This window comes from Centroberyx gerrardi, chromosome 18 (genome assembly GCF_048128805.1).
Source record: "Centroberyx gerrardi isolate f3 chromosome 18, fCenGer3.hap1.cur.20231027, whole genome shotgun sequence".
Classification (NCBI taxonomy): Eukaryota; Metazoa; Chordata; class Actinopteri; order Beryciformes; family Berycidae; genus Centroberyx; species Centroberyx gerrardi.
In genome coordinates, this window is record NC_136014.1 from 16,182,665 (window position 1) to 16,195,418 (window position 12,754).

Consider the following 12,754-nt stretch of genomic DNA (forward strand, 5'->3'; position numbering starts at 1 on the left):
GTACGTGGAGATGGAAAACACCTCAAGGTTCTTCCTTTTTCTTTTCCTTTTGAGATTTTGGCCAGGTTTCATAGTTAATGGGAAATAGCGGAGTTATTTTATACTTAGTATAAACTCTCAGGTTCATAGGAAGCTGCTGCAGCTCCAACAGCATGACCTTTAGTTGACTTGTTAACTTGATAGATGGGACAAAACTGTTTCTGCCTGTGTGTTCGCTTCTAAAGACCATGACGTCATAACTGCTTGCTAATCATGCACTTTTATGGTTGCTGTCATGATGGGTTGTTTCTTGTTTGTTTAACTGACAAAATTTATCTTCATCTGGTTGTTTATCTTCTTGTAACAAAATAGTTTATGGTGGGCACCAGAACTGTAATAAGATAGCTGCTGTGGAAACTGGAGCCTTTATCACAGCTTTTTGCAAAAGTAAAACAACCAAGGACCTTAAACAACAGACTTACCTCCTCCTCTGATCCCTCTACTCCACTACAGTCCAATTAGTGCTATTCTCTGTGTCGGGCAGAACTGTGAGGGGGTTGAGGTCGAAGTGAAAGGCCCTTAGCAAACGGTAAAGTTGAATGAATACCATGTCCTTGTGTCCGTTTGGCCAGAATGAATAGCAGATCGTTCACTTTTAAATAACCTGGTTTCAGTCATGCAGCACAAAAGAGGGTGCTGGGCCTCACCTTTTTATGTATGCTGAGAGGTGAGAGAACGGTGTTTAAACCTCTTGTAATAGGCAATTTCATGATGGCTCAGCCTACCATGTGCAGCAAGTAGCCAAAGGTCAGAATTGTTAGAATTCCATTGTTTTATAAAAAGTGATACAAATCAATACAGTATTGGGGAAATGTACCTGATATTGATATGGGAGTTTCATGCCAGTCTCCATCTTTATTGAATAGAGTATTCAATATCATTACATCCCATTGCAAGGCAGCTAATTTGAGAGATTGAGTCAAATAATTACTGATCAATGTTTATACTACTGTAGCTTGATTGTCTGCTTCAGGAGGGAAACTGATCCCAACTGATCCCCAAGAGTGATCACTATATAGCCTCATCAACAGAACTGCACTGTGTTTGGAGGAATTCCTACTCATGAATGAAAGATCAAGTAAATGTGTGTGCTTGTTACAAAAAAAACATTTTATTTGATTGAATTCCTTTTTTTTTTAGCTATACAAAGCCATGTTATTTTCCCTCGCTGCTGCCTAAAGGTGTGGTGCATATCTTTAATCTATCTATCTTTATCTCATTCTCACTCTCATTATTTCTGGGATCTCTCTCTCTCTCATTTTCACTCTCTCTCCTCTTCTCCTCCCCTCTGCCCCATCTCTACCCACCCTCCTACACATGTATGCGTGCACGCACCACACACACACACGCACACACACACACACACACACACAGGCATTCACACAGATATACACACTGCCACATACAGTTAGGATTAGCGGGCAATGTGATTAGATCCCACGTGGCCCAAGTCTCTACTGCGTGGTTTAATGTATTCAGGTTTCTTCATATGTCAGTTGATTCTCATTATATCATCATATAACCTGCATGTATGTTTTATATGCGGGTGTGCCTGTGTGCGTCTGTATGCAATAATTCGGTGCGTGCTATGGGAGAGACGTGAGAGCAGAGGCATTGACGTGCCAGCCTCAAAACTCCTTCGCTCTCTTTCTTCTCTGAAGAGAAAGTCTGTCTCCTTGTGAACCTTCCTTTTAAATCAATTATAGCCCTTGAGGCACAAACACAGTGATAAAATGATAAAAAAAAAAAGAGGGTCAGTCAATCGGTGATGTCTGACCAAAGAGCTTTTAAAATTACGGTGTGACCTGAGATTGACTGATAACGCTAACCTGTGAAAAACTGCTGTCTTCAGGAGATTCTTCCCATATCTTGCCTAGTTCAACAAACAACAACATGTAAACTTGCACTCTAATTTAGTAGGAGTGCACTGTGTAGGCTGTTTGTCAGCACACTGTGTTCACTGTGTGCAATAATAACAATGTTCTAAATTCCCTAAAAAAAACAAAACAAAAAAAAACACAACTATGGATTGGTCCTTGTAAGAAACCACAGTGGTCTTAATGGGGAGTGATGGCAGGAGGTATCACTGTAATGAGGCTTGAGGAGATTAGGTGTGTGTGTTATCTGTCTCTCTTCTTTGTAGTTCTGGGAAGGCCGCAGGCTAGTGAAAAACTGCTCCAGTTTTATCTAACAGCTGAGAGACACAGACGTGTGATACAAGACTGGCACGTGGCTGTCACACAGAGGGTTTACACCCGATCGCTGATTACCCACACTGCAACACATCTTACCCTTTTTTGCTTTACCAAATCCTGCCGATGCATTCATCCAGGGAGTCTTCACATAACACACAGGCTAGACTCAAGGGTCGAGTTTAAATGCTCTTTCTCATTTTTGTCTGGAGATTTATTTAGGTACACACAAACATGCACAGAGATCCAGAGATGTGTGTGTGTGTGTGTGTGTGTGTGTGTGTGTGTGTGTGTGTGTGTGTGTGTGGTGTGTGTGTGCTCGTACGTAACATCAACAGAGAGGGGATCACTCACATAGTTATAAAATAAATGCATCATGGCTAAAGACCGGAGCACTCAATCCCCGTCATAACAGGGACATCTGTGTGGCAACATGGTCGAAGCTGATCCTCCTCCTGACTGACCTGAGTCATCCTAACAGTTCATCAGTTCATTCATTTCGACAGCCATTCATTACGGCACAAACAGAGCGCTACAAACAGTGCTTAATGTGTGCCGGATCCTGCCGGAACAGGATCCGGCGCCTCGCGGTTTTGGACTACCTGCATTCCGGTAGCCTACCTATTTGCATGGACCTGGCACCTGGTGGCATGAAACGTTTTTTTTTTTTGTCTGCCATGTAATAGCCTATTCCCAATAGTTGACTCTTCTTTCCTTTCCCCTCCCTTCCAAAAACCTGTCTCATTTCCATATGAAGACAGGTGATTACCATATTAGAAAGTAACAACAAGTGCATAGTAATCACGTCACACATGAGTGAGCTGCTCTGCAGAGTGTGTTATAGTAAACTTCAGACAGCGTCATGGCTAAAAGTTAAAATTTGCTGTCCATATGTCCGCTGTGTGGACTATGTTGGAAAATTAGACAAGGTAAGCATGATTTTTTTTTTGTTTGTAAACATGTAAGCATATTCTGTAATCTATTAGATCTCTGCTGGGACAATCACAATTCATATTTGCATAGATGACTGCGAAACAGAAATTTTTGGAGTGTGGACCTGTAAGTCCCACAGTTAAATATGCGGGCAGTTGCGCGTTATGTTGAGTGTCCAGAAATAATTGGTAATAACATGAGAATTGGTTGACGTGAAGGGCTGTAAGCCACATCACTGTGGGCATTTCAAAACCAGTGCGGTCCAGCTGAGTGTCGCATTTAGGTCGACTTCTAGCTGCACCACGACACGTTTTATTGTATTATTCACTGACATTGTTTCCTACATTCAAAATAGATATCCTATGAAAGTATTTGTATTGAATATTGATGCGTAACTACTTGAACCAGAATTTCTCTGGTAAATGGTTGAAGCCATTGCAGTTTCTTTTATGTATGATTAGGATGTCTCATAGTAGCCTATGTGGGCATTTTTATGTTGTGCACAGTGCAGTTATATCTTTAGTCCACTACTTGAAGGGCAGGTTTGTAAAAATGAGCATTATGTAGCCTATGCAATAATCAAATATTGTTATAGGTCCCCAGTAGTCGGAGCTCTAAGGTCATATGGTCGGTCATTTAGTAATGTTTAGGCTGTTAGGTCTACAGTAAGCTATATGGCTGCACTGAGCACCGCCATGCCTCCAATGCGCTTGTTGTCTTGATATGTTCCGGAACCTTTTCCCTCCACACCGACTCGCGGGAACACCGACCCCTTGGTGTTCCGGGACCTCATCATTTACAAATTAAGCACTGGCTACAAAATGTCCGACGCAGTCCTTCTTAGTCAATCTACCAATTAGACGAAGAACAGAAGGCAATGATGAGATGCCCAGTAAGCACAGTTCATGAAAAAAATACGATTATGTTATTTGGTACTCCTTAGTGGGACACAAAATACCCAGTTGAAGTGATATCTCTTCATCTAGCCAATCCCATGACTTTCGATTTAGCTGCAAGCCCTTGGAATCATATGATGTTACAGGGCTTAGAAAAATTAAAATCTAGGAAACAAGGTTTGTAACCATGGAACGGCATATCCCATTATTAAGAGAGAGACACTCTATGAGAGGCTTTACAATTCACTTGACTTGCTGACCTCACGCAGGGCAACTTTTTGTTGTTTTATGCAGTGAGCTTTTGACTTGGCACGAGATGATGGTTCCTCACCAGAGACACGCTCACTGTTTTCACCAAGCACAGGGTTTTTTTTTTTGGGTGGCATTGGTGCAGGAACATGTTGACAATTCACATAATGAAATAAGAACATAATGGCAGGCGTGTTACAGGGACAGCAGGACCCAACATTTAGTGCAAAGAGACATATATATACAGAAATAATTCTATCACTCCAGCAGTGAGATGGGACAGCATACCATGAGGTAGATAGAAATTCATGGAATAAATTTGGAGCCTTGTTGGGAAGGGGTTCCTGTGAGTAAAGTGGCATAGACTTGTGCAGACAATATAACTAATGTAAGGTTGCACAAACAACAATAAATAGGATGGATGAGACAATAATACTAGAGGGATTATAGTCAGTTCCATAGGATGTGCAAACAACACCAGCTAATAATAATGTGATGGAATAAATAGTAGCAGCAGTGAGAACAGTCATTTCCCATAGCAAGGGGTGGGGGGGGGTGGGGGGGGGGGGCAGAGATTATATGTGTGTACGGGGTTGGTGTTCATGAGTGTTAAACTATTACTGTATTGAAGGTATATTATCAGTTTTGACAATACATAATAATTACAGTCTAATAAAATGCATTTTTTCTTTTTTCAAATTTATGGTTTACATTAATTTATTTAAAAGGTATTTGGCATTTTTAACAATACTTTGCATTTCTGCACGCGTGTGATTACGAGACAAATTTAAGTAACTTGTACAGGATATTCACGGATGTGCTCGCACGCACGCAGTGGTAAATGTAACTGTAAACCTTGGGTTACATAGCCTAATTAGATTGAAAAAATTAGGAAATTCTAGGAGGTGTGTAATGTGATTACACTTGTTTTTTTAAGGAATACAGTTACATTTGGAATTACTTTGGGTTGCTATATTGATATGGATTTAATTAACCAAAATCATGAAAAATATTTATCAATTTTAAAGAGAGCAACTGAACAACATGCGTCTATCCCCTCAGCACCTCAGCATTTCAAACGATTTGGTACTTCTTTCCTATATCACAAATAGGCCTATTGGGCATCTATTCATGCAACTTTTTCATGGGGTTAAATACAAGTGAGAAGCACTTAAAGCTACAGTATGCAACTTTTTTTTTTACATTAAAATAACACTAAATAAATATATATAATAGTATATAATATACATTATCAGTCTATGTCTGTCTGTGCCTGTGTGTACGTGCCTAATAATTTGGCCACAGCAGAGAAGTCATAGCAATGACAAAAATAGCAGAAAGCAGTAAGAAACAAAGAACAGTGAAGCTTAACTTGCGGCAGACGAGGCCCATTCAAAAACAGGGGTGGACATCGGCACTGCTTTTCTTTTTTAAACTGCAGACCGCCTGTGTTCACCGTCTGCTCCTTAAACACCTGTGGTGGCTTTATGGATGCCGTTACAAGGTAGACAGCTCATCAAGATGAGTGAGAAGTGTTGGGCCGTGACCTTGACCAGTTGAGGGGGAGGACAGCACAAGTAACAATATACTTTCTCCATCAAGGCGAAAACTTCCATATTGTAGCTTTAAGTACTTAGATGAGATGTACACTTAATTTTGGCTTAATTGTACATTCTTTTGGAGTTGCCTGCTGTCACCTTAAAGTTTAAGGTGACAGCAGGCACAACTGCACAACTGCACCCTTCTCTTTTGTTTAAGGCTTAAACAAAAGAGAAGGGTGCAGTTCTTGGTTTTGCTGTGAACATGTTTGGTTGGTTTGATCCCACCAGTCATTTGCATCAAGTACCATAAATAATCTAAACACCACCAAACTGAATTTTCAGCCCATAATTGTTCAGTATGTGGATAGACACTGAACATATTTTTTTTATCTTTATACATGGAAAAAAGCATCTTTTACACAAGAGCCCTTTGTATGGAATACCTTCTAACAAAGATGTATGACAAACAAGCTTAGTGCTAGTTTTAAGCTCACCACCTGTGTTGTCTGAGAAGCTGAGCAACATAACAGCTTAAAGTATCAAAGTAGCCTATATCAATTGTACATTCACAATTTCCAATAATTCCCATCACCTGGCTATGCTGATAGCATCACATAAACGACAAAAATCAAAAAGACCCAAGGCAACCTGCTTATCTAGCAGGTTGGCCTATCCATGATTTTAATCACATACGAGATAGTACCATCTACTGACCAGTAGAGGTAACTGACACCGATATAAGTGAAGAAAACTGAATGAACATACAAAATGAGTGGAAGTCTATGAACATTGTCCCCTATAATGGTCCTAATGGAAGTTTAACAAGGCCTCCTAACACCTTTCACACCACAGTATCAACACAGTAACAATAGCAAAGGTAGCTTGCTAGCTAACATTGCAACTTAAACAAACGATAGCTAACATTAGCTTAGTTACTTAAGCACTTAGATCTTAAACAAAGGGAACTCATCTCTTACACTAAACAAAGCCTAACAATAATGATAACAGTTGTCAACATGCTGCATAAACAGTTGTGTTGTTTTTAGAAAATCGACTTAAACTAAAGCTTATAAGTAAGCAATCTTCTAACCTTGAAATCGAACAAAGGCTAACCAAAAACAATAGCTAGCCACCAGACCAATCAACAAATCATGATACAAATGAAAGCCCACAACAAGAAAAGAGAAGCGCTGTAGTATCAAGTTTTAATAAGCAACCTAAAGTAATAGCGAAATAAACTGCTCAGAAGCGTTAGCCAATTCACACAAAAGTCCGACAAGTCAAAAATGATAACTTACCTTTTCAAGAAAGCCAAGAACGCTAACATTGTGGAACTTGAAACAATTCTTCAAGCTAACGTTGGGGTCTTCCAACACGTTGTCATTAGAACAATGCCGAATAATGCGAATCCTGTAGAAATGTTACGTTAAAGTGAGTAAAGCACTTTCCCAGGACAAACTGCTAGCTAGCTAAAATAAACCCCCAAGAACAAAACGGCAGTCTACCAGAAACTTTAGTGCAACTAATTCCCTCCCCTCTTTCAAACAGCCAACGAAGCCATTTGCCTACAACACGGCCAATCCCAACCCTAATTACCTATGCAAGACTGCCATCAAATGGTATACTGTATGTCAAAACCATGATAACAAATGATGTGTCAAAAATGAGGTATATGGTTTGTAGACTCCTTGCCTTTGATAATGCCATCTAGTGGGCATTATCTAGTGACGGTCTAATTGCTTGCTTCCCGATAAGGGAAAGTGCACGGAAATACTGCCAAGCGTTATGGCCATTCCACCACTGAATTTCATTAACAGGTTGTTAATGAAACTTGTCTACACCAAACCCAACACATAGAAGCACACCAATAAGTGGCTCGCTTATAGATACTCGCTGTAAGATTAGTTACAGTCACTACAAATATAACAGAAAGAGGAAAAAGAGGGCAGTAGCATATCTCAGCACAATACAAATTCTTGTCATACCATGTTGAGAGAAGGATAAAGAGCTGAAAGGAGCTACAGCTTCCATTTGCTCTGCATTTTATTCTAATCTGGGTTACTTAAAGATTTTCTGTGACGACTCGCAGCAAGGTGCAAGACAACTCCTTCTGTTTCTCAAGCAGGCTGTGTCAGACAAATTTAATATCTTTTAGGATTCAAGTACGTGTAACAGTTGAACCTCTCTGACCTCTATGACCCTCTTACAATCATTTGTATGTTAGCAACAATAGCACATTTCATTTGCAATGTCGGAAGGATAAAGCCCTGAAAATGTTGGAATAAAGCGGTGACAAAGGTTTCTAATTAGTACCTGTAGCATAGCTCAATGACTTAACAACTATCATTGATCCATGATGATGAGGCCGCATCAATCATGGTATGGGTAGGCTGCTTCATAGAAACGGTAGAAAGTAAGTAGAGCAACAAGAATAGACAAGAAACAGCAGGAGGGCAATGATGAAGACAATAATTTGGGATGGAAACTAGATGAATCATTCAGTTATCTTTTTTTCTATCGGAAAAAATGTCAGTCTGGCAGCCAGTCACTCTGCATATCACCTCAGCATGGCATCTGTACCCCGGTTACCATGGCAATGTGGTTGCTATGAGATCAATTTATCTGGAGATCTCGCAGTTGCAGATGTCACTGGGTGCTGCTCTCAATAACAAAGGCTTGGTCAAATTACAGACAGGCCTCAAACACATTTCATATTCTGACCCTGACTGACAGAAAAGATTTTAATAAAGAAAGAGAATGTCAGTGGAGCATCAGACAATTTGGATGTCTCTGTGTGATGAATCCTTCACAGCTTATGCACTCACTGTTGGAATGATATCATTCAACTTCTGAGCAATCTGTCCAAAACGATAAACCGAATACACACTCTCCCAGCAAAACCTGCCAATGTGGATGAGGTATTCAATATGTCAAATGAAAAGCATAACATGCCCATCAACATCAAGCCTGACAAAGACAGCCCCTCTCCTCCAGCCTCACACTTCTCCCCCATCCTCTCCCACTTGCTAGCCTCAGGACTGCGCTGTGCAGAGCTGTCCCTGCATGACGCATGTCCCTGCACCTCTGACGCGTGGATCCCGACAGAAGTGGGAATACCACCCACTTGCTTTCCAATAGTTAATACCCCTTAATGGCCTATGAAAATCAGCTTATTTCTCTTCTGACCTGTGAGCAAACTCTAGAATGGTGGTTATACAACACAATGTGTGTCTGCTGTGTGTGTGTGTGTGTATGTGTGTGAGACCCTAAGCATTGGCGATCTAATTCGCTGCCGTGGGCTGCAATCTTGTGTAGGGCACTAAATATACAGAGAACTGCTCCAGTGTGTATGTGTGTGTGTGTATAGGAGGGAGTTTGTTGGAGCTTTATGGTCAGCATGGCTTGTGGCTCATGTTACATATACTCAGTGGGCACTTCATTAGGTTGGACCCCCTTTGCCTCCAGGACAGCTTGAATTCTTGAATTTGAGGCATGGATTCAACAACATGCCAGAAACATTCCTCAGGGATCTCAGTCCATGCCGACTCGATAGCGTTTTACAGTTCCTGCATATTTTTCAGCGGCACATTCATGCTGCAAACATCCATCTACCTCATCCCAACGGTGCTCTATTTGGTTGAGATCTGGCGACTGAAGTCATGTTCCTGTAACCATCGTGGTATGATGCGTGCTTTGTCACATGGTAGATTATCCTGCTGGAACTATTCATTCGAGAAAAAAAAGGTAGACTGTGGGATGGATGGATGGATCCGTGCATTTGTTTACACCAAAATCTGACTCTGCCATCAGAGTTTCATTACAGAAACTGTGATTCGTCAGACCAGGCAACATTTTTCCACTTTTCAGTAATCCAGTTTTGGTGATCAAATGCCCAATGTATCCTAATCTTTTTGTTCTTAGCTGAATGGAGTGGTCTTCCGTTACTGTAGTCCATCCGCTTCAAGGTTCGATGAGCTGTGCTTTCTGAGATGCCCCTCTGCACGCCACTGTTGCACTGAGATCTTATTTGCATACTTGTGGCCTGTTTGTTCCCTGGAGCAAGTCTTGCCATTCTCTGACCTCTCTCATCAACAAGGACTGCAGCTGACAGTATGTTTCTTATTTATCACACCATTCTTGGTAAACTCGAGGCACTGTAGTGCGCAAAAAACCTGTGTGAGGGTGGCCATTTCTGAGATGCTGGAATCGGCCCATCTGGCACCAGTGATCATACCATGTTCAAATCCACAGTAATCAAACCTTTCATCCCTTTCAAGCTGTTTGCATAAACATGGAGCTGTACCTAATGTGGCCACTACATGTGTAGTGGTTAAAAATGATGACCTCACACTAGCCTTTAGAGTAGACGACAGAGATAGCTACTATACACTGGTTTAGCTCAGTTCACCAGCTTTTACTGAGGAGAGATTATCATGCTCTATAGATCAGTTACACAGCAAAATGGGTAATGATTGGACGTGATTTAGCTGTTCACTCAAGGGTTTATATCCCAATAATAGATTAAAACAGTATTTATGAATTTATTGGTGATTTACTGAGCGAGCCTAAAGTCATAGGAAACTGTAGGGATCAGCTGTCTTGAAAGTGTTTAAAACAGTCGGGTTTACAAATGTTATTTTATGAACAGAAATAAAAAATATGTGCTGTCCCAGGCTGCAGTGCCACACTATTCCTCTTCCCCAAATAATGGATGTTTAAACAGCATCAAAAGTGTACACATCTGTATTGCACTCTTCATCAGAGTGTTTTAGCAATTTCAGTCAAAAGACAGCTGGTTTAGCAAATCTATAGTGGCTCGCGGTGCTTAGCTCCTTTGAAGCCTGAATGTGGAAAGTCCCACTAGCTGTCATCGGTTAGATGTCAAACACCCACAAGACCGCCACACTGATTGTGATTTAGGTAGGTAATATTACATTCCCTGCTATAGTTCGTTAGTTAACACAAACATTGGACAACATAGCTCATTTAGGGCGCCCCGGTGGCTCACTGAGTAGAGCGCGTGTCCTATTATTGGGTGTCAAACATCCACCCTGCTGAAGGGTCCCGTAACAAGTGCCCACACCTCTCAGGAGGGGGGGGGGGGCAAGTGAAATGAGAAAATCCATAAGAGGGTCAATAAAGTATCTATTACCTCTTTGCATGCTAGTTAAATGCATTGTTTGAACGTGACAGCTGATTCAATCTGTTTCCCTCATGTTAAGCCGCAATCACACTCATTCTGTAACTCATTTATGCTGCTGGGAACTATGTGGAGGGTTTTATGTAACGATGCCATGGCTGAAAAATACTGAGATGAAACCAATCAGGGGTGGTTATCAACTGTAGTATTAGCAACAACATTTGATTTAGTTGTATGTGTGTTATCAATGCATACATAAAATAAAATCAACACGCTCAACATAGTAAGTGTGGTGGAGGGGTTAGACTGGGACAGGGTCGGGACAACAAAGAATTTATTTTTCCTAACGGGTGAATAATTAGAGATTAACTTGCGTGATAGTACAGCTGGGTCATTTGAGTTGTTGCACATTCTATTATTTATGGGTCTTGATTTTAATTCTAGCTGGCTTTGCCCCTTGGCTTTAGTTCTTGCAAGTTCACTGACTTGCATATTCATACAAGAAACTGTGTTTAATGTTGTGTTAGAGGGAGTCCTTTACATTTACAGTAGGTTCAGGTTCTTAAATTGCTGGCTGGCAGGCAGTTGTTCTTGCGGTTAAGGGTTCAAAGAGAACCGGGCCATGTTCTGTTTCAGGTCGGGTCTGTGAAAGAGCCTCTACCCTTCCTAGAAGGAAGTGACCTTTTCAAAAACAAAGATGAAATCCGTCACCCATGACAGTGCAGGGCGCCTGTTAGGCAGCAAGTTTCATTTAGTTCCACTGGAGTTTAATCTTGTTTTCCACCCTGTTAGCGCTGTCCTACATAGACATTGTCTGGGAAAGGTAATTCTTGCATACCGTCTGAACAATCCCAACTGTGTGTGGAGATCAGATCCCATACTGAAACTGACCTTTGACATAAGATCACAATGTCTCAGGCATGTCTCATTGATGAATTGGTTACGCATCATAGGTTAGATTCCCTAGCATTAACTGAAACCTGGGCTTAACCTAATCAATCAAGTGAATTTCATTACAAGAGGCATTTCCTCTTCGGTTTGTGTACGATCATGCTTCACTAGAATCAAAAAAGGTGGGTACAGAGCATTAATATATGATTTAAACCAAATCCATTATGTCTAAAAATGGATTTGGTGATTAAGTCCACTCAAGCAGACAGCAATCGTACTCACTGATTATTTACAGCTTCCTTTGCCTTTAATATTCTCTATAAACCTTCCAGTCCACATCTTCTTTCTTAAAGAATCTACACATTTTCTTACAGATCTGGTAATAAAGTATCACTGAAATTTGATGCTTGGTGTTTTTTATTGTAGCTTACATATCGACAAACCTGATGATTCTCTCCACGTACCACTGTGTACCTACAATAATGCGTAGGCCAATATAATGAAATATATCCATTGTAAAATAAAGTGTTATGGGCATTTCTTTCTCTCTGGTGTCATCCAGCGCTCCTCTGGACTCACTGCTGACTGCACACCCTGGATCTAGTCCTTGTTACGAAAGATGAAACATTACTGTCAATTGACCAGCTCTATCTGACATTTTTCTCCTCACTTTTTACACTTAACTAGTTCTAATCTGAAAACTACTATCAGTTGGCCAATTAACTTTGGCACCAATCAGCAAAATCTCTCTTTTGTCTAAGCAGTCCAGTTGACAATACATTGGTCAGCAGTTCAGCTCTGTACTTTGAACTCCTTATTCCAATCTCTATACTACTAGAATTTACTCCTTGATCCTCTGACTCCACATTGTCC